Source organism: Mchenga conophoros, linkage group LG4, assembly GCF_057382185.1.
Source record: "Mchenga conophoros isolate Kocher_MC1m ecotype Shallow Benthic linkage group LG4, M_conophoros_male_GT1.1, whole genome shotgun sequence".
Classification (NCBI taxonomy): Eukaryota; Metazoa; Chordata; class Actinopteri; order Cichliformes; family Cichlidae; genus Mchenga; species Mchenga conophoros.
The window spans coordinates 5,169,783-5,192,396 of NC_140529.1; positions in this window are offsets into that span (position 1 = coordinate 5,169,783).

Consider the following 22,614-nt stretch of genomic DNA (forward strand, 5'->3'; position numbering starts at 1 on the left):
AAGGCCGCTGTAGCCGGAGTCAGAGTGCATACACGGACGGAAACCCAGCCTAGACTCGCTGCGGTACCGTATACTGTCTCGCTAACCTCCCGTTTATACTTTGTTCGGGTCTCTTCCTGACCGCGGCCCTTTCCTAGCGTCTCTTCTCATCCGGACACGTGTGCTTTTTTTTTTGTTCCGCTCGTCTTCTCTCCCACTGCGCATGTCCGTCTTCTTCACGCTACGTCACTCCCTCTTGGCTGCTTCAGGCTGTAAACAACCCCGTGACCGTTTTCTAAGGGTTGTAAGTATGTGCCCTCACACTACTGATGATGTGTTGTTGCAATAGTAATCCTGCTCAGTACGAGAGGAACCGCAGGTTCAGACATTTGGTGTATGTGCTTGGCTGAGGAGCCAATGGTGCGAAGCTACCATCTGCGGGATTATGACTGAACGCCTCTAAGTCAGAATCCTGCCTAGACGCAGTGATACCGTAGCGCTGTGGATCTTCGGTTGGTCTCGGATAGCCGGCCCGCCGGTGAAGGAGAGCCATTCGTGACTGGGCTGGGGGACGGCCCGACGACGGTCGCCCCTCTCCAAAGGCGCACTCATGTTTGTGGAGAACCTGGTGCTAAATAACTTGTAAACGACCTGATTCTGGGTCAGGGTCTTGTGCGTAGCAGAGCAGCTAATCGCTGCGATCTATTGAACGTCAGCCCTCGATCCAAGCTTTTGTCGACCAGCCGGTCGACTGCTGGCCCCGGGGCGTCGGGCCCCAGCCGCTCCATCTCTCCCCGCTCTGGCGTGGAGTACCATCGGCACGTGGGCCCGCCACAGCCACAACTCGCGCCCGCTGCATCTCGGGCCGCGGGCGTCTACTCTGCTGGAGTACCAGGGGCAGTGCGCGGGGAGTGTGTGGACAAGCAAGCGTGGCATGGTGTGGGCCGTGTACCAGGGGCACGGAGAAAAGTTGTCCTACCATAGGCACGAGGAGTGTGTGTGTGTGGCAAAGTGTTTCTGAGCGGTGTACCAGGGCAACGAAGAAAATGCGTCGTACCATAGGCACGAGCAGTGTGTGTGTCTGTGTGGCAAGGTTTTTCTGCGCAGTGTACCAGGGGCACGGAGAAAAGTCGTCGTACCATAGGCACGAGAAAAGTTGTCGTACCATAGGCACGAGGAGTGTGTGTGTGTGGCAAAGTGTTTCTGAGCGGTGTACCAGGGGCACGAAGAAAATGTGTCGTACCATAGGCACGAGGAGTGTGTGTGTGTGTGTGGCAAAGTGTTTCTGAGCGGTGTACCAGGGGCACGGAGAAAAGTTGTCGTACCATAGGCACGAGGAGTGTGTGTGTGGCAAAGTGTTTCTGAGCGGTGTACCAGGGGCACGGAGAAAAGTTGTCGTACCATAGGCACGAGAAAAGTTATCGTAGCATAGACACAAGCAGTGTGTGCGTGTTTGTGGCAAAGTGTTTCTGCGCAGTGTACCAGGGGCATGTTTGAATTTACATTCTGGAGTACCAGGGGCACGAGGATTTTGCCAGTGGTGTTTTGCTTTGTCAGTGGGAGGGGGCTTAAGTGTGGGTCCACGGGGCATGCTGGAGGTCAAGGTCCATGCTGGATATGCGGTGGAGGGTAACTGCAGGAGAAGGAAAGCTAGTGGGGGATTAGAGCAGGGGAGGATGTGCGTCCCCGGGGCCTGCTGGAGGTCAAGGTCCATGCTGGATATGCGCTGGAGCGTAACTACAAGAAAGGTAAGCTAGTGGGGGACTAGAGCAGGGGAGGATGTGCGTCCCCGGGGCATGCTGGAGGTCAAGGGCCATGCTGGATATGCGGTGGAGGGTAACTGCAGGAGAAGGAAAGCTCATGGGGGATTAGAGCGGAGGAGTATGTGGGTCCTTGGGGCCTGCTGGAGGGCAAGGGCCATGCTGGATTTGTGGTGGAGGGTAACTGCGGGAGAAGGAAAGCTAGTGGGGGAGTAGAGCAGAGGAGTATGTTGGTCCCCGGGGCCTGCTGGAGGTCCAGGTCCATGCCCGATGTGAGTAGCAGCAGGGCCAGTGCGCCCAGGAGCACATCTTTTTCGACCGTAAAGGAGAGAGGAGGCCGACTCACTGCCTCGGCTAAATGGAGAGGGAATTTCAGAAGGGCCAGGGCAAAAGCATGGACCTTTTCAGCTGTAAGGGAGGCAAGAGCAAGGTGTGATGTAGGTCCCCGGGGCCTGCTGGAGGTCCAGGTCCATGCCGGATGTGAGTAGCAGCAGGGCCAGCGCGCCCAGGAGCACATCTTTTTCGACCGTAAAGGGAGACAGGAGGCCGACTCACTGCCTCGGCTAAATGGAGAGGGAATTTCAGCAGGGCCAGGGCACAGGCATGGACCTTTTTCAGCTGTAAGGGAGGCAAGAGCAAGGTGTGATGTCGGTCCCCGGGGCCTGCTGGAGGTCCAGGTCCATGCCCGATGTGAGTAGCAGCAGGGCCAGTGCGCCCAGGAGCACATCTTTTTCGACCGTAAAGGAGAGAGGAGGCCGACTCACTGCCTCGGCTAAATGGAGAGGGAATTTCAGCAGGGCCAGGGCAATGGCATGGACCTTTTTCAGCTGCAAGGGAGGCAAGAGCAAGGTGTGATGTAGGTCCCCGGGGCCTGCTGGAGGTCCAGGTCCATGCCCGATGTGAGTAGCAGCAGGGCCAGCGCGCCCAGGAGCACATCTTTTTCGACCGTAAAGGGAGACAGGAGGCCGACTCACTGCCTCGGCTAAATGGAGAGGGAATTTCAGCAGGGCCAGGGCAATGGCATGGACCTTTTTCAGCTGCAAGGGAGGGAAGAGCAATGTGCGATGTAGGTCCCCGGGGCCTGCTGGAGGTCCAGGTCCATGCCCGATGTGAGTAGCAGCAGGGCCAGCGCGCCCAGGAGCACATCTTTTTCGACCGTAAAGGGAGACAGGAGGCCGACTCACTGCCTCGGCTAAATGGAGAGGGAATTTCAGCAGGGCCAGGGCACAGGCATGGACCTTTTTCAGCTGTAAGGGAGGCAAGAGCAAGGTGCGATGTAGGTCCCCGGGGCCTGTTGTCGTACCATAGGCACGAGTGGTGTGTGTGTGTGGCAAAGAGTTTCTGCGCAGTGTACCAGGGGCACGGGGAAAGGTTGTTGTACCATAGGCACGAGAAAAGTTGTCGTACCATAGGCACGAGTGGTGTGTGTGTGTGGCAAAGTGCTACTGAGCGGTGTACCAGGGGCACGGCGAAAAGTTGTTGTACCATAGGCACGAGAAAAGTTGTCGTACCATAGGCACGAGAAAAGTTGTCGTACCATAGGTACGAGGAGTGTGTGTGTGGCAAAGTGCTACTGAGCGGTGTACCAGGGGCACGGCGAAAAGTTGTTGTACCATAGGCACGAGAAAAGTTGTTGTACCATAGGCACGAGAAAAGCTGTCGTACCAGGGGCACGGAGGAAAGTTGTTGTACCATAGGCACGAGAAAAGTTGTCGTACCATAGGCACGAGGAGAGTTTGTGTGGCAAAGTGCTACTGAGCGGTGTACCAGGGGCACGGCGAAAAGTTGTTGTACCATAGGCACGAGAAAATTTGTCGTACCATAGGCACGAGAAAAGTTGTCGTACCATAGGTACGAGGAGTGTGTGTGTGGCAAAGTGCTACTGAGCGGTGTACCAGGGGCACGGCGAAAAGTTGTTGTACCATAGGCATGAGAAAAGTTGTTGTACCATAGGCACGAGAAAAGCTGTCGTACCAGGGGCACGGAGGAAAGTTGTTGTACCATAGGCACGAGAAAAGTTGTCCTACCATAGGCACGAGGAGAGTTTGTGTGGCAAAGTGCTACTGAGCGGTGTACCAGGGGCACAGCGAAAAGTTGTTGTACCATAGGCACGAGAAAAGTTGTTGTACCATAGGCACGAGAAAAGCTGTCGTACCAGGGGCACGGAGGAAAGTTGTTGTACCATAGGCACGAGAAAAGTTGTCCTACCATAGGCACGAGGAGAGTTTGTGTGGCAAAGTGCTACTGAGCGGTGTACCAGGGGCACGGCGAAAAGTTGTTGTACCATAGGCACGAGAAAAGTTGTTGTACCATAGGCACGAGAAAAGCTGTCGTACCAGGGGCACGGAGGAAAGTTGTTGTACCATAGGCACGAGAAAAGTTGTCCTACCATAGGCACGAGGAGAGTTTGTGTGGCAAAGTGCTACTGAGCGGTGTACCAGGGGCACGGCGAAAAGTTGTTGTACCATAGGCACGAGAAAAGTTGTTGTACCATAGGCACGAGAAAAGCTGTCGTACCAGGGGCACGGAGGAAAGTTGTCGTACCATAGGCACAAGCAGTGCGTGCGTGCGTGCGTGCGTGCGTGCGTGTGTGTGTGTGTGCGGCAGTTCTTCTGCGCAGTGTACCAGGGGCACATTTCAATGTGCTTTCTGGAGTACCAGAGGCACGAGGATTTTGCCAGTGGTGTTCTGCTTTGTTAGTGGGAGGGGGCTTAAGTGTGGGTCCCCGGGGCCTGCTGGAGGTCCAGGTCCATGCTAGATACGTGGTACAGGGTAACTGCAGGAGGGGGGGGGGGGGGGTAATGTGGGTTCACGGGGCCTGCTGGAGGTCAAGGTCCATGCTGGATATGCGCTGGAGCGTAACTGCAAGAAAGGAAAGCTAGTGGGGGAGTAGAGCAGGGGAGTATGTGGGTCCCCAGGGCCTGCTGGAGGTCCAGGTCCATGCTAGATACGTGGTACAGGGTAACTGCAGGAGGGGGGGGGGGTAATGTGGGTTCACGGGGCCTGCTGGAGGTCAAGGTCCATGCTGGATATGCGCTGGAGCGTAACTGCAAGAAAGGAAAGCTAGTGGGGGAGTAGAGCAGGGGAGTATGTGGGTCCCCAGGGCCTGCTGGAGGTCCAGGTCCATGCTAGATATGTGGCACAGGGTAACTGCAGGGGGGGGTAATGTGGGTCCACGGGGCCTGCTGGAGGTCCAGGTCCATGCTAGATACGTGGTACAGGGTAACTGCAGGAGGGGGGGGGGGGGGTAATGTGGGTTCACGGGGCCTGCTGGAGGTCAAGGTCCATGCTGGATATGCGCTGGAGCATAACTGCAAGAAAGGAAAGCTAGTGGGGGAGTAGAGCAGGGGAGTATGTGGGTCCGCAGGGCCTGCTGGAGGTCCAGGTCCATGCTAGATATGTGGCACAGGGTAACTGCAGGGGGGGGGGTAATGTGGGTCCACGGGGCCTGCTGGAAGTCAAGGTCCATGCTAGATATGTGGTACAGGGTAACTGCAGGGGGAAGGGGGGGGGGGTAATGTGGGTCCCCGGGGCCTGCTGGAGGTCAAGGTCCGTGCTAGATATGTGGTACGGGGTAACTGCGGGGGGGGGGGGGGATCTAATGGGGGACTAGATCAGGTGAGGATGTAATGGCCAGTTCGACAGCAGCACATCTTTTTCGACCGTAAGGGAGAGAGGAGGCCGACTCTCTGCCTCGGCCAAATGGAGAGAGATTTTCAGCAGGGCCAGTGCGCCAGGAGCACATCTTTTTCAACCGTGAGGGAGAGAGGAGGCCGACTCACCACCTCGGCCAGGGCCTTTTTTTCTCCCCTCTCCAGTTGAGCAGTCTAAGGGTAATGAGTAGCAAAGGTGCCCTCCGTCATTTATGGGAGACGGGTGTCTGAAGATGCGCAAGTCAGCAGACACCCTCGGCAACGCTCGGACGGCACTGGGACGGCGCGAGAGAGCGAGTTGCTGCCACAGCAGCCTCCTCTTCCGGCCCACCTGCCTGCCAGCCTTCCCTCCCACCCCGATCGACTGGCAAACGTGGCCTGCCATCAGAGGGCTGCCGCCGGGCCCGGCACCTTCGCCGGCGCCTTCGGGCGGTCAGCTCCTCCGGCCCGCAGGCTCGCCTCTAGAGCTGGCCGGGGGTTACAGCGCGAAGGTCGAAGGGGGTGGTGGTTCTCGGACCCCGCCCTGTCCTCCCCGCGCTTCCCCCCCCCCCCGCCAGACGCGATCGCTCGGTAGCGAGACCGAGACGCCCGGTCCGTCCCGGTGGTCATACCACGGCGGGCCTCGTCGCAGAGTGGGTAGGCAAACCCAGAGTTTGCCCACCCCGCGAGGGCGACGGGGCCCCGTCCGGCAAACACGGTTTCTCGAACCCTCGCCCCGGTCCACACGTGCGTCCGGAAAGCCTTGCCCTGGTCGACAGGGCTCAGTAGCCCCGAGCGAGCGAGCGAGCGCGTGCGTGCGCGCCGCTGCCGCCGCCTGAGGGGCTACCTGGTTGATCCTGCCAGTAGCATATGCTTGTCTCAAACATTAAGCCATGCAGGTCAAAGTACACGCGGCCGGTACAGTGAAACTGCGAATGGCTCATTAAAGACGAAATGCGTACAGCTGTCCAAATGTGTAATAGAAGGATCATTCTTGGTGACAAATAATTTAAAAAAGAATAAAAAATTAAAATGTTAACTACAATAAAATCCTGTCCGTGTGTTAATGTGGATTCTTCTCTGGAGGCTTCAGCATATCAAATCAGAGCCCCGCTGTGCATCGACGCACTTTCCCCGCTGTCTACCTCCGAGCAATAGCCCGACTCCTTCCGCCTGCATCTCTCCAGTGCTGCGCTCACAGCGCGGATTGTAACACGGACAACAAACAAAGTAACATCTTTTCTGTGCGCGCGGCCACAGCTTTCTTTCGTTAAAAGCTGTTTGAATTTGAGGCTTTAAAATCTTTCCATTTGCACTCATTACTGTTAAACAGCAGAGCATATCAAAGGTTGTAACTACACAAGTCGTGTATAAAATCAGCGACACACCACGGGGTTGTTAGATCATTTTAATTGTCATCTTTTCAATATGTACATATATATGTTTAATATTTATCAGTTTCCATGTGTCTCATTGACATAGCAGCTCTCGGCTCCAGCGTCATCAGAAGCTGGCCGTGAACAGGGCGCCATGGCTCCGTGCACAGCCCCACACGTTCTAGATCGTTCTTCTGTGGTTTTGCTTTCCTCTGAAATGGTCTCAGGAAGCGGAACTGTCAGCGCGCACAGAGCAGCTGAGCCAATCCTGACGCTGGTGACGCCGCGATCACACCCTGCTACTCTGCTCCGTTCACGAAGAACACCACAAATATTCTAGTCAGGTAGATCTCAGCAAGCCTTTCGTTGGACACGTGAAGTGTTGCCACCAGCCCGTGAGTGTCGTTATAATTTAGCTGGATCCGAAACCGAGAGAACAAACACAAGACCCAAAGCGGCGTCTGCTGCTGTGCGGCACTCACACGTCCAGCGCCTCCATCCATAGTTTGTTTTAGTTCGAGTGCAACAAATGCTTTGGTGAATCTCTGCGGGGGCTCGAAGAGTGCGTGACAGTGAGGAAAGCAGTATCTTTAATATTTCAAAGTGCACTTATTCAGCCGAGAGTTTTCTGGTCAGTCAGCCTTTCAAATAAACGATCACTCCAATCCCTGCACTTCTATTTAAAATGCGATGACATTTATCGACTTTGACACCGACACCACCGGCCTGTCTCCTTTCTTTGAACGTTGTACTCTTGACTATTGTTTCCTCCCAAGCAATATTTTATTCTGGAGCAGATCAACGAAGTGGGAATCTTAAAGTAGGTTCATTAAGAACACGAGTTGAAGTTGGTCTGTGTGGATCTTGTCGAGTGTGTTCATCAAATTTTCGTTCATGTGTCAACAGCTCTTGTTCCAGTCTGCTATTGAAATAATGAATGGATCTGTCTGCTCCGGGTTTTTTATCATCTAGCCCACAGCTGATCCCGCCCACTTGAATGCACTCGCTTGGCACTCCTACTGTACTTGCAAACGGCCAGAGCGAGACCGGTGGCGCGAGCTTCCTCGATTCACACTTTCTTCTTTACTATCGCCTGCGCTCCGAACCACGCCAGGACAGGGAGAGCAGAAACTCCCGCGGATTCATACACACTGAAAGGTGTGCTTCAACAACCACAAAAGCGACGGCAGAGTATAGAGGTGTTTTAAATGTATGTCAACGAATTGAAGACAGTAGTCGTGTATGCTTTCACTGTTGAAATCCACGCTGCGAGCACAGCACGGGAGCGGCAAAATGACTCTGGCAGTTGCGGGGAAATGCAGGCACACACTGACTCGCGGAGAGCCGGTCGCTGTGCACTCAGCTTCATCAACCAGCACCTGCGCGCACGGCCTCGTCCACGCTGCGAGCAGCTTTTGACAAACTGTAGAAGAGAAGCTGGTGTCCGCCAGTTCTGAATTTCAGGTTTCATGTTGTTTTATCCCCATCATAACCTATTTGTCGGTCGGGGACAGAGATCATCCAGTGGGGATGTCGGTGGAGGGGGAAAATCCACGACCGACAGAGAGCGGTCTAAGCCACCATCTCGAGGATCTTAACGACACCCTGAGATTCAGTGTTTGCAGCTCATACGCGGTTCCCATCACGACCTCTTTAGACAGACATCATTACGCGGGGATTTCCATCGAGGACGGCACGAGATCGGTGAAAGACACGATCCCGAGGACCTAGACTGACATCCACAGTACAGTATGTGGAGCGCAAACAGGTGTCCGTTAGTGGCGGAGGTGTGGTTCCTGGCTCAGCTTCAGGGGAGGGGCGGTACAGTGAGCTCAAGTGCCGGGCAGGTGAGTGGACAGGTGGTGGTGATGGCACTGACGAGCTCTCTACTGCTTTTAGTGACGCTGGAGTGGAGAAGAGGAGGCATCGAAAGAAGCTGTGCGCGCCACACCGGGAGAGCTGCAGTGCAATTATGTGTGTGCCAACCCAGAAAGTACATGGCTGTGGGTCGTCAATTAAAAGAGAAACCGTGCACGCTGTGTGTCTGTGGGTCCTTCTACAGCGGTGTTTTACTCTGAGGCAGTTTGCTGAATCAAAAGTCAACACATCTACTCCGTTCACGAAGAACGCCACAGATATTCTCGTGATGTGATTTGTGATGACATGATGGAAAGCATACACGATTACAGTCTTCTCTTTGCGGACACACAACTGAGGGAACGGTGCTCCTGGTGTTTTTACGCACAGACTGTGGGTGCTTTTCCCTTTTATGAACTGCTTGAATTCAAACCGAGCATTCATGGAGCCTTTTGCCCGACATCGTGTGTTACACCACTCTATAATCAGACTATTAAATCTTATAATGCTGGATTCAACATCATCCTGTTGACGGGAGGGACGCATTTTAAAGACGAAATGCGTACAGCTGTCCAAATGTGTAATAGAAGGATCATTCTTGGTGACAAATAATTTAAAAAAGAATAAAAAATTAAAATGTTAACTACAATAAAATCCTGTCCGTGTGTTAATGTGGATTCTTCTCTGGAGGCTTCAGCATATCAAATCAGAGCCCCGCTGTGCATCGACGCACTTTCCCCGCTGTCTACCTCCGAGCAATAGCCCGACTCCTTCCGCCTGCATCTCTCCAGTGCTGCGCTCACAGCGCGGATTGTAACACGGACAACAAACAAAGTAACATCTTTTCTGTGCGCGCGGCCACAGCTTTCTTTCGTTAAAAGCTGTTTGAATTTGAGGCTTTAAAATCTTTCCATTTGCACTCATTACTGTTAAACAGCAGAGCATATCAAAGGTTGTAACTACACAAGTCGTGTATAAAATCAGCGACACACCACGGGGTTGTTAGATCATTTTAATTGTCATCTTTTCAATATGTACATATATATGTTTAATATTTATCAGTTTCCATGTGTCTCATTGACATAGCAGCTCTCGGCTCCAGCGTCATCAGAAGCTGGCCGTGAACAGGGCGCCATGGCTCCGTGCACAGCCCCACACGTTCTAGATCGTTCTTCTGTGGTTTTGCTTTCCTCTGAAATGGTCTCAGGAAGCGGAACTGTCAGCGCGCACAGAGCAGCTGAGCCAATCCTGACGCTGGTGACGCCGCGATCACACCCTGCTACTCTGCTCCGTTCACGAAGAACACCACAAATATTCTAGTCAGGTAGATCTCAGCAAGCCTTTCGTTGGACACGTGAAGTGTTGCCACCAGCCCGTGAGTGTCGTTATAATTTAGCTGGATCCGAAACCGAGAGAACAAACACAAGACCCAAAGCGGCGTCTGCTGCTGTGCGGCACTCACACGTCCAGCGCCTCCATCCATAGTTTGTTTTAGTTCGAGTGCAACAAATGCTTTGGTGAATCTCTGCGGGGGCTCGAAGAGTGCGTGACAGTGAGGAAAGCAGTATCTTTAATATTTCAAAGTGCACTTATTCAGCCGAGAGTTTTCTGGTCAGTCAGCCTTTCAAATAAACGATCACTCCAATCCCTGCACTTCTATTTAAAATGCGATGACATTTATCGACTTTGACACCGACACCACCGGCCTGTCTCCTTTCTTTGAACGTTGTACTCTTGACTATTGTTTCCTCCCAAGCAATATTTTATTCTGGAGCAGATCAACGAAGTGGGAATCTTAAAGTAGGTTCATTAAGAACACGAGTTGAAGTTGGTCTGTGTGGATCTTGTCGAGTGTGTTCATCAAATTTTCGTTCATGTGTCAACAGCTCTTGTTCCAGTCTGCTATTGAAATAATGAATGGATCTGTCTGCTCCGGGTTTTTTATCATCTAGCCCACAGCTGATCCCGCCCACTTGAATGCACTCGCTTGGCACTCCTACTGTACTTGCAAACGGCCAGAGCGAGACCGGTGGCGCGAGCTTCCTCGATTCACACTTTCTTCTTTACTATCGCCTGCGCTCCGAACCACGCCAGGACAGGGAGAGCAGAAACTCCCGCGGATTCATACACACTGAAAGGTGTGCTTCAACAACCACAAAAGCGACGGCAGAGTATAGAGGTGTTTTAAATGTATGTCAACGAATTGAAGACAGTAGTCGTGTATGCTTTCACTGTTGAAATCCACGCTGCGAGCACAGCACGGGAGCGGCAAAATGACTCTGGCAGTTGCGGGGAAATGCAGGCACACACTGACTCGCGGAGAGCCGGTCGCTGTGCACTCAGCTTCATCAACCAGCACCTGCGCGCACGGCCTCGTCCACGCTGCGAGCAGCTTTTGACAAACTGTAGAAGAGAAGCTGGTGTCCGCCAGTTCTGAATTTCAGGTTTCATGTTGTTTCATGTTTTACCGCCATCATAAGCTGTTTGCCGGTGGAGCAAATACACGACCGGCACAGATCGGTGTGAGACACGGTCTGCATCTATAGAGTGTAGTGTCTGGAGCGCAAACAGGAGTGCCCTGTTTTACTCTGAGGCAGAGAGGAAGAGCAGAGACTCCAGCGAATTCATGCACACTGAAAGATGTGCTTCAAAGACACCGTACAGTAGAAATCTTTGAAATTCGTGTCAGTGAAGGGAAGACAGTAGTCGTGTATGCTTTCACTGATGAAAATCCACGCTGTGAGCACAGCAGGGGAGCGACGAAATGACTCTGGCAGTTGCGGGGAAATGCAGGCACACACTGACTCGCGGAGAGCCGGTCGCTGTGCACTCAGCTTCATCAACCAGCACCTGCGCGCACGGCCTCGTCCACGCTGCGAGCAGCTTTTGACAAACTGTAGAAGAGAAGCTGGTGTCCGCCAGTTCTGAATTTCAGGTTTCATGTTGTTTTATCCCCATCATAACCTATTTGTCGGTCGGGGACAGAGATCATCCAGTGGGGATGTCGGTGGAGGGGGAAAATCCACGACCGACAGAGAGCGGTCTAAGCCACCATCTCGAGGATCTTAACGACACCCTGAGATTCAGTGTTTGCAGCTCATACGCGGTTCCCATTACGACCTCTTTAGACAGACATCATTACGCGGGGATTTCCATCGAGGACGGCACGAGATCGGTGAAAGACACGATCCCGAGGACCTAGACTGACATCCACAGTACAGTATGTGGAGCGCAAACAGGTGTCCGTTAGTGGCGGAGGTGTGGTTCCTGGCTCAGCTTCAGGGGAGGGGCGGTACAGTGAGCTCAAGTGCCGGGCAGGTGAGTGGACAGGTGGTGGTGATGGCACTGACGAGCTCTCTACTGCTTTTAGTGACGCTGGAGTGGAGAAGAGGAGGCATCGAAAGAAGCTGTGCGCGCCACACCGGGAGAGCTGCAGTGCAATTATGTGTGTGCCAACCCAGAAAGTACATGGCTGTGGGTCGTCAATTAAAAGAGAAACCGTGCACGCTGTGTGTCTGTGGGTCCTTCTACAGCGGTGTTTTACTCTGAGGCAGTTTGCTGAATCAAAAGTCAACACATCTACTCCGTTCACGAAGAACGCCACAGATATTCTCGTGATGTGATTTGTGATGACATGATGGAAAGCATACACGATTACAGTCTTCTCTTTGCGGACACACAACTGAGGGAACGGTGCTCCTGGTGTTTTTACGCACAGACTGTGGGTGCTTTTCCCTTTTATGAACTGCTTGAATTCAAACCGAGCATTCATGGAGCCTTTTGCCCGACATCGTGTGTTACACCACTCTATAATCAGACTATTAAATCTTATAATGCTGGATTCAACATCATCCTGTTGACGGGAGGGACGCATTTTAAAGACGAAATGCGTACAGCTGTCCAAATGTGTAATAGAAGGATCATTCTTGGTGACAAATAATTTAAAAAAGAATAAAAAATTAAAATGTTAACTACAATAAAATCCTGTCCGTGTGTTAATGTGGATTCTTCTCTGGAGGCTTCAGCATATCAAATCAGAGCCCCGCTGTGCATCGACGCACTTTCCCCGCTGTCTACCTCCGAGCAATAGCCCGACTCCTTCCGCCTGCATCTCTCCAGTGCTGCGCTCACAGCGCGGATTGTAACACGGACAACAAACAAAGTAACATCTTTTCTGTGCGCGCGGCCACAGCTTTCTTTCGTTAAAAGCTGTTTGAATTTGAGGCTTTAAAATCTTTCCATTTGCACTCATTACTGTTAAACAGCAGAGCATATCAAAGGTTGTAACTACACAAGTCGTGTATAAAATCAGCGACACACCACGGGGTTGTTAGATCATTTTAATTGTCATCTTTTCAATATGTACATATATATGTTTAATATTTATCAGTTTCCATGTGTCTCATTGACATAGCAGCTCTCGGCTCCAGCGTCATCAGAAGCTGGCCGTGAACAGGGCGCCATGGCTCCGTGCACAGCCCCACACGTTCTAGATCGTTCTTCTGTGGTTTTGCTTTCCTCTGAAATGGTCTCAGGAAGCGGAACTGTCAGCGCGCACAGAGCAGCTGAGCCAATCCTGACGCTGGTGACGCCGCGATCACACCCTGCTACTCTGCTCCGTTCACGAAGAACACCACAAATATTCTAGTCAGGTAGATCTCAGCAAGCCTTTCGTTGGACACGTGAAGTGTTGCCACCAGCCCGTGAGTGTCGTTATAATTTAGCTGGATCCGAAACCGAGAGAACAAACACAAGACCCAAAGCGGCGTCTGCTGCTGTGCGGCACTCACACGTCCAGCGCCTCCATCCATAGTTTGTTTTAGTTCGAGTGCAACAAATGCTTTGGTGAATCTCTGCGGGGGCTCGAAGAGTGCGTGACAGTGAGGAAAGCAGTATCTTTAATATTTCAAAGTGCACTTATTCAGCCGAGAGTTTTCTGGTCAGTCAGCCTTTCAAATAAACGATCACTCCAATCCCTGCACTTCTATTTAAAATGCGATGACATTTATCGACTTTGACACCGACACCACCGGCCTGTCTCCTTTCTTTGAACGTTGTACTCTTGACTATTGTTTCCTCCCAAGCAATATTTTATTCTGGAGCAGATCAACGAAGTGGGAATCTTAAAGTAGGTTCATTAAGAACACGAGTTGAAGTTGGTCTGTGTGGATCTTGTCGAGTGTGTTCATCAAATTTTCGTTCATGTGTCAACAGCTCTTGTTCCAGTCTGCTATTGAAATAATGAATGGATCTGTCTGCTCCGGGTTTTTTATCATCTAGCCCACAGCTGATCCCGCCCACTTGAATGCACTCGCTTGGCACTCCTACTGTACTTGCAAACGGCCAGAGCGAGACCGGTGGCGCGAGCTTCCTCGATTCACACTTTCTTCTTTACTATCGCCTGCGCTCCGAACCACGCCAGGACAGGGAGAGCAGAAACTCCCGCGGATTCATACACACTGAAAGGTGTGCTTCAACAACCACAAAAGCGACGGCAGAGTATAGAGGTGTTTTAAATGTATGTCAACGAATTGAAGACAGTAGTCGTGTATGCTTTCACTGTTGAAATCCACGCTGCGAGCACAGCACGGGAGCGGCAAAATGACTCTGGCAGTTGCGGGGAAATGCAGGCACACACTGACTCGCGGAGAGCCGGTCGCTGTGCACTCAGCTTCATCAACCAGCACCTGCGCGCACGGCCTCGTCCACGCTGCGAGCAGCTTTTGACAAACTGTAGAAGAGAAGCTGGTGTCCGCCAGTTCTGAATTTCAGGTTTCATGTTGTTTTATCCCCATCATAACCTATTTGTCGGTCGGGGACAGAGATCATCCAGTGGGGATGTCGGTGGAGGGGGAAAATCCACGACCGACAGAGAGCGGTCTAAGCCACCATCTCGAGGATCTTAACGACACCCTGAGATTCAGTGTTTGCAGCTCATACGCGGTTCCCATCACGACCTCTTTAGACAGACATCATTACGCGGGGATTTCCATCGAGGACGGCACGAGATCGGTGAAAGACACGATCCCGAGGACCTAGACTGACATCCACAGTACAGTATGTGGAGCGCAAACAGGTGTCCGTTAGTGGCGGAGGTGTGGTTCCTGGCTCAGCTTCAGGGGAGGGGCGGTACAGTGAGCTCAAGTGCCGGGCAGGTGAGTGGACAGGTGGTGGTGATGGCACTGACGAGCTCTCTACTGCTTTTAGTGACGCTGGAGTGGAGAAGAGGAGGCATCGAAAGAAGCTGTGCGCGCCACACCGGGAGAGCTGCAGTGCAATTATGTGTGTGCCAACCCAGAAAGTACATGGCTGTGGGTCGTCAATTAAAAGAGAAACCGTGCACGCTGTGTGTCTGTGGGTCCTTCTACAGCGGTGTTTTACTCTGAGGCAGTTTGCTGAATCAAAAGTCAACACATCTACTCCGTTCACGAAGAACGCCACAGATATTCTCGTGATGTGATTTGTGATGACATGATGGAAAGCATACACGATTACAGTCTTCTCTTTGCGGACACACAACTGAGGGAACGGTGCTCCTGGTGTTTTTACGCACAGACTGTGGGTGCTTTTCCCTTTTATGAACTGCTTGAATTCAAACCGAGCATTCATGGAGCCTTTTGCCCGACATCGTGTGTTACACCACTCTATAATCAGACTATTAAATCTTATAATGCTGGATTCAACATCATCCTGTTGACGGGAGGGACGCATTTTAAAGACGAAATGCGTACAGCTGTCCAAATGTGTAATAGAAGGATCATTCTTGGTGACAAATAATTTAAAAAAGAATAAAAAATTAAAATGTTAACTACAATAAAATCCTGTCCGTGTGTTAATGTGGATTCTTCTCTGGAGGCTTCAGCATATCAAATCAGAGCCCCGCTGTGCATCGACGCACTTTCCCCGCTGTCTACCTCCGAGCAATAGCCCGACTCCTTCCGCCTGCATCTCTCCAGTGCTGCGCTCACAGCGCGGATTGTAACACGGACAACAAACAAAGTAACATCTTTTCTGTGCGCGCGGCCACAGCTTTCTTTCGTTAAAAGCTGTTTGAATTTGAGGCTTTAAAATCTTTCCATTTGCACTCATTACTGTTAAACAGCAGAGCATATCAAAGGTTGTAACTACACAAGTCGTGTATAAAATCAGCGACACACCACGGGGTTGTTAGATCATTTTAATTGTCATCTTTTCAATATGTACATATATATGTTTAATATTTATCAGTTTCCATGTGTCTCATTGACATAGCAGCTCTCGGCTCCAGCGTCATCAGAAGCTGGCCGTGAACAGGGCGCCATGGCTCCGTGCACAGCCCCACACGTTCTAGATCGTTCTTCTGTGGTTTTGCTTTCCTCTGAAATGGTCTCAGGAAGCGGAACTGTCAGCGCGCACAGAGCAGCTGAGCCAATCCTGACGCTGGTGACGCCGCGATCACACCCTGCTACTCTGCTCCGTTCACGAAGAACACCACAAATATTCTAGTCAGGTAGATCTCAGCAAGCCTTTCGTTGGACACGTGAAGTGTTGCCACCAGCCCGTGAGTGTCGTTATAATTTAGCTGGATCCGAAACCGAGAGAACAAACACAAGACCCAAAGCGGCGTCTGCTGCTGTGCGGCACTCACACGTCCAGCGCCTCCATCCATAGTTTGTTTTAGTTCGAGTGCAACAAATGCTTTGGTGAATCTCTGCGGGGGCTCGAAGAGTGCGTGACAGTGAGGAAAGCAGTATCTTTAATATTTCAAAGTGCACTTATTCAGCCGAGAGTTTTCTGGTCAGTCAGCCTTTCAAATAAACGATCACTCCAATCCCTGCACTTCTATTTAAAATGCGATGACATTTATCGACTTTGACACCGACACCACCGGCCTGTCTCCTTTCTTTGAACGTTGTACTCTTGACTATTGTTTCCTCCCAAGCAATATTTTATTCTGGAGCAGATCAACGAAGTGGGAATCTTAAAGTAGGTTCATTAAGAACACGAGTTGAAGTTGGTCTGTGTGGATCTTGTCGAGTGTGTTCATCAAATTTTCGTTCATGTGTCAACAGCTCTTGTTCCAGTCTGCTATTGAAATAATGAATGGATCTGTCTGCTCCGGGTTTTTTATCATCTAGCCCACAGCTGATCCCGCCCACTTGAATGCACTCGCTTGGCACTCCTACTGTACTTGCAAACGGCCAGAGCGAGACCGGTGGCGCGAGCTTCCTCGATTCACACTTTCTTCTTTACTATCGCCTGCGCTCCGAACCACGCCAGGACAGGGAGAGCAGAAACTCCCGCGGATTCATACACACTGAAAGGTGTGCTTCAACAACCACAAAAGCGACGGCAGAGTATAGAGGTGTTTTAAATGTATGTCAACGAATTGAAGACAGTAGTCGTGTATGCTTTCACTGTTGAAATCCACGCTGCGAGCACAGCACGGGAGCGGCAAAATGACTCTGGCAGTTGCGGGGAAATGCAGGCACACACTGACTCGCGGAGAGCCGGTCGCTGTGCACTCAGCTTCATCAACCAGCACCTGCGCGCACGGCCTCGTCCACGCTGCGAGCAGCTTTTGACAAACTGTAGAAGAGAAGCTGGTGTCCGCCAGTTCTGAATTTCAGGTTTCATGTTGTTTTATCCCCATCATAACCTATTTGTCGGTCGGGGACAGAGATCATCCAGTGGGGATGTCGGTGGAGGGGGAAAATCCACGACCGACAGAGAGCGGTCTAAGCCACCATCTCGAGGATCTTAACGACACCCTGAGATTCAGTGTTTGCAGCTCATACGCGGTTCCCATCACGACCTCTTTAGACAGACATCATTACGCGGGGATTTCCATCGAGGACGGCACGAGATCGGTGAAAGACACGATCCCGAGGACCTAGACTGACATCCACAGTACAGTATGTGGAGCGCAAACAGGTGTCCGTTAGTGGCGGAGGTGTGGTTCCTGGCTCAGCTTCAGGGGAGGGGCGGTACAGTGAGCTCAAGTGCCGGGCAGGTGAGTGGACAGGTGGTGGTGATGGCACTGACGAGCTCTCTACTGCTTTTAGTGACGCTGGAGTGGAGAAGAGGAGGCATCGAAAGAAGCTGTGCGCGCCACACCGGGAGAGCTGCAGTGCAATTATGTGTGTGCCAACCCAGAAAGTACATGGCTGTGGGTCGTCAATTAAAAGAGAAACCGTGCACGCTGTGTGTCTGTGGGTCCTTCTACAGCGGTGTTTTACTCTGAGGCAGTTTGCTGAATCAAAAGTCAACACATCTACTCCGTTCACGAAGAACGCCACAGATATTCTCGTGATGTGATTTGTGATGACATGATGGAAAGCATACACGATTACAGTCTTCTCTTTGCGGACACACAACTGAGGGAACGGTGCTCCTGGTGTTTTTACGCACAGACTGTGGGTGCTTTTCCCTTTTATGAACTGCTTGAATTCAAACCGAGCATTCATGGAGCCTTTTGCCCGACATCGTGTGTTACACCACTCTATAATCAGACTATTAAATCTTATAATGCTGGATTCAACATCATCCTGTTGACGGGAGGGACGCATTTTAAAGACGAAATGCGTACAGCTGTCCAAATGTGTAATAGAAGGATCATTCTTGGTGACAAATAATTTAAAAAAGAATAAAAAATTAAAATGTTAACTACAATAAAATCCTGTCCGTGTGTTAATGTGGATTCTTCTCTGGAGGCTTCAGCATATCAAATCAGAGCCCCGCTGTGCATCGACGCACTTTCCCCGCTGTCTACCTCCGAGCAATAGCCCGACTCCTTCCGCCTGCATCTCTCCAGTGCTGCGCTCACAGCGCGGATTGTAACACGGACAACAAACAAAGTAACATCTTTTCTGTGCGCGCGGCCACAGCTTTCTTTCGTTAAAAGCTGTTTGAATTTGAGGCTTTAAAATCTTTCCATTTGCACTCATTACTGTTAAACAGCAGAGCATATCAAAGGTTGTAACTACACAAGTCGTGTATAAAATCAGCGACACACCACGGGGTTGTTAGATCATTTTAATTGTCATCTTTTCAATATGTACATATATATGTTTAATATTTATCAGTTTCCATGTGTCTCATTGACATAGCAGCTCTCGGCTCCAGCGTCATCAGAAGCTGGCCGTGAACAGGGCGCCATGGCTCCGTGCACAGCCCCACACGTTCTAGATCGTTCTTCTGTGGTTTTGCTTTCCTCTGAAATGGTCTCAGGAAGCGGAACTGTCAGCGCGCACAGAGCAGCTGAGCCAATCCTGACGCTGGTGACGCCGCGATCACACCCTGCTACTCTGCTCCGTTCACGAAGAACACCACAAATATTCTAGTCAGGTAGATCTCAGCAAGCCTTTCGTTGGACACGTGAAGTGTTGCCACCAGCCCGTGAGTGTCGTTATAATTTAGCTGGATCCGAAACCGAGAGAACAAACACAAGACCCAAAGCGGCGTCTGCTGCTGTGCGGCACTCACACGTCCAGCGCCTCCATCCATAGTTTGTTTTAGTTCGAGTGCAACAAATGCTTTGGTGAATCTCTGCGGGGGCTCGAAGAGTGCGTGACAGTGAGGAAAGCAGTATCTTTAATATTTCAAAGTGCACTTATTCAGCCGAGAGTTTTCTGGTCAGTCAGCCTTTCAAATAAACGATCACTCCAATCCCTGCACTTCTATTTAAAATGCGATGACATTTATCGACTTTGACACCGACACCACCGGCCTGTCTCCTTTCTTTGAACGTTGTACTCTTGACTATTGTTTCCTCCCAAGCAATATTTTATTCTGGAGCAGATCAACGAAGTGGGAATCTTAAAGTAGGTTCATTAAGAACACGAGTTGAAGTTGGTCTGTGTGGATCTTGTCGAGTGTGTTCATCAAATTTTCGTTCATGTGTCAACAGCTCTTGTTCCAGTCTGCTATTGAAATAATGAATGGATCTGTCTGCTCCGGGTTTTTTATCATCTAGCCCACAGCTGATCCCGCCCACTTGAATGCACTCGCTTGGCACTCCTACTGTACTTGCAAACGGCCAGAGCGAGACCGGTGGCGCGAGCTTCCTCGATTCACACTTTCTTCTTTACTATCGCCTGCGCTCCGAACCACGCCAGGACAGGGAGAGCAGAAACTCCCGCGGATTCATACACACTGAAAGGTGTGCTTCAACAACCACAAAAGCGACGGCAGAGTATAGAGGTGTTTTAAATGTATGTCAACGAATTGAAGACAGTAGTCGTGTATGCTTTCACTGTTGAAATCCACGCTGCGAGCACAGCACGGGAGCGGCAAAATGACTCTGGCAGTTGCGGGGAAATGCAGGCACACACTGACTCGCGGAGAGCCGGTCGCTGTGCACTCAGCTTCATCAACCAGCACCTGCGCGCACGGCCTCGTCCACGCTGCGAGCAGCTTTTGACAAACTGTAGAAGAGAAGCTGGTGTCCGCCAGTTCTGAATTTCAGGTTTCATGTTGTTTCATGTTTTACCGCCATCATAAGCTGTTTGCCGGTGGAGCAAATACACGACCGGCACAGATCGGTGTGAGACACGGTCTGCATCTATAGAGTGTAGTGTCTGGAGCGCAAACAGGAGTGCCCTGTTTTACTCTGAGGCAGAGAGGAAGAGCAGAGACTCCAGCGAATTCATGCACACTGAAAGATGTGCTTCAAAGACACCGTACAGTAGAAATCTTTGAAATTCGTGTCAGTGAAGGGAAGACAGTAGTCGTGTATGCTTTCACTGATGAAAATCCACGCTGTGAGCACAGCAGGGGAGCGACGAAATGACTCTGGCAGTTGCGGGGAAATGCAGGCACACACTGACTCGCGGAGAGCCGGTCGCTGTGCACTCAGCTTCATCAACCAGCACCTGCGCGCACGGCCTCGTCCACGCTGCGAGCAGCTTTTGACAAACTGTAGAAGAGAAGCTGGTGTCCGCCAGTTCTGAATTTCAGGTTTCATGTTGTTTTATCCCCATCATAACCTATTTGTCGGTCGGGGACAGAGATCATCCAGTGGGGATGTCGGTGGAGGGGGAAAATCCACGACCGACAGAGAGCGGTCTAAGCCACCATCTCGAGGATCTTAACGACACCCTGAGATTCAGTGTTTGCAGCTCATACGCGGTTCCCATTACGACCTCTTTAGACAGACATCATTACGCGGGGATTTCCATCGAGGACGGCACGAGATCGGTGAAAGACACGATCCCGAGGACCTAGACTGACATCCACAGTACAGTATGTGGAGCGCAAACAGGTGTCCGTTAGTGGCGGAGGTGTGGTTCCTGGCTCAGCTTCAGGGGAGGGGCGGTACAGTGAGCTCAAGTGCCGGGCAGGTGAGTGGACAGGTGGTGGTGATGGCACTGACGAGCTCTCTACTGCTTTTAGTGACGCTGGAGTGGAGAAGAGGAGGCATCGAAAGAAGCTGTGCGCGCCACACCGGGAGAGCTGCAGTGCAATTATGTGTGTGCCAACCCAGAAAGTACATGGCTGTGGGTCGTCAATTAAAAGAGAAACCGTGCACGCTGTGTGTCTGTGGGTCCTTCTACAGCGGTGTTTTACTCTGAGGCAGTTTGCTGAATCAAAAGTCAACACATCTACTCCGTTCACGAAGAACGCCACAGATATTCTCGTGATGTGATTTGTGATGACATGATGGAAAGCATACACGATTACAGTCTTCTCTTTGCGGACACACAACTGAGGGAACGGTGCTCCTGGTGTTTTTACGCACAGACTGTGGGTGCTTTTCCCTTTTATGAACTGCTTGAATTCAAACCGAGCATTCATGGAGCCTTTTGCCCGACATCGTGTGTTACACCACTCTATAATCAGACTATTAAATCTTATAATGCTGGATTCAACATCATCCTGTTGACGGGAGGGACGCATTTTAAAGACGAAATGCGTACAGCTGTCCAAATGTGTAATAGAAGGATCATTCTTGGTGACAAATAATTTAAAAAAGAATAAAAAATTAAAATGTTAACTACAATAAAATCCTGTCCGTGTGTTAATGTGGATTCTTCTCTGGAGGCTTCAGCATATCAAATCAGAGCCCCGCTGTGCATCGACGCACTTTCCCCGCTGTCTACCTCCGAGCAATAGCCCGACTCCTTCCGCCTGCATCTCTCCAGTGCTGCGCTCACAGCGCGGATTGTAACACGGACAACAAACAAAGTAACATCTTTTCTGTGCGCGCGGCCACAGCTTTCTTTCGTTAAAAGCTGTTTGAATTTGAGGCTTTAAAATCTTTCCATTTGCACTCATTACTGTTAAACAGCAGAGCATATCAAAGGTTGTAACTACACAAGTCGTGTATAAAATCAGCGACACACCACGGGGTTGTTAGATCATTTTAATTGTCATCTTTTCAATATGTACATATATATGTTTAATATTTATCAGTTTCCATGTGTCTCATTGACATAGCAGCTCTCGGCTCCAGCGTCATCAGAAGCTGGCCGTGAACAGGGCGCCATGGCTCCGTGCACAGCCCCACACGTTCTAGATCGTTCTTCTGTGGTTTTGCTTTCCTCTGAAATGGTCTCAGGAAGCGGAACTGTCAGCGCGCACAGAGCAGCTGAGCCAATCCTGACGCTGGTGACGCCGCGATCACACCCTGCTACTCTGCTCCGTTCACGAAGAACACCACAAATATTCTAGTCAGGTAGATCTCAGCAAGCCTTTCGTTGGACACGTGAAGTGTTGCCACCAGCCCGTGAGTGTCGTTATAATTTAGCTGGATCCGAAACCGAGAGAACAAACACAAGACCCAAAGCGGCGTCTGCTGCTGTGCGGCACTCACACGTCCAGCGCCTCCATCCATAGTTTGTTTTAGTTCGAGTGCAACAAATGCTTTGGTGAATCTCTGCGGGGGCTCGAAGAGTGCGTGACAGTGAGGAAAGCAGTATCTTTAATATTTCAAAGTGCACTTATTCAGCCGAGAGTTTTCTGGTCAGTCAGCCTTTCAAATAAACGATCACTCCAATCCCTGCACTTCTATTTAAAATGCGATGACATTTA